Here is a 359-nt window from a genome sequence, read left to right as displayed (position 1 = left end):
TGGGCTTTTTGCTAATTACTGTCATTTTCATACAGGTATTGCCTATGTAATGTCCAAGATACACTACTTGGGTTTTGTATCTAAGGCTTGAAACAAAAGATTTGCAGTGATCAGTTGTTGAATGGATTGGATTGTCTATTGCAGACCTCTAGCTAACTCAGGTTAAAACCAAAACTTCCTCTGTCTTCCTTACAACCTACAGTTACCCCTAGTTGGTCCCAGAATCCCTTTGCACTTTGTGACTAAGTAGATGGTGTAGAAAATTATATTGCTTGATTTTTTGGTTATTGTTTTGCTCTAGTCATAGTCACAATGAAATAATTCTAATGATATTGCAACAAGGCAAAAAGTAGATTAGA

The 359-nt window shown here is 35.7% G+C and overlaps 1 protein-coding gene across 5 annotated transcripts in view; it reads left to right on the top strand.

Annotated features, from left to right (window-relative positions):
* The window catches only part of LOC119586172, a gene marked incomplete at its 3' end in the record, with an annotated part of 81902 nt that overhangs the window by 59267 nt on the left and 22276 nt on the right, over positions 1–359 (top strand).

The sequence above is a fragment of the Penaeus monodon genome, chromosome 21 (assembly GCF_015228065.2).
Source record: "Penaeus monodon isolate SGIC_2016 chromosome 21, NSTDA_Pmon_1, whole genome shotgun sequence".
Taxonomy (NCBI): Eukaryota; Metazoa; Arthropoda; class Malacostraca; order Decapoda; family Penaeidae; genus Penaeus; species Penaeus monodon.
This window is presented reverse-complemented; position numbering and strand designations above follow the sequence as displayed.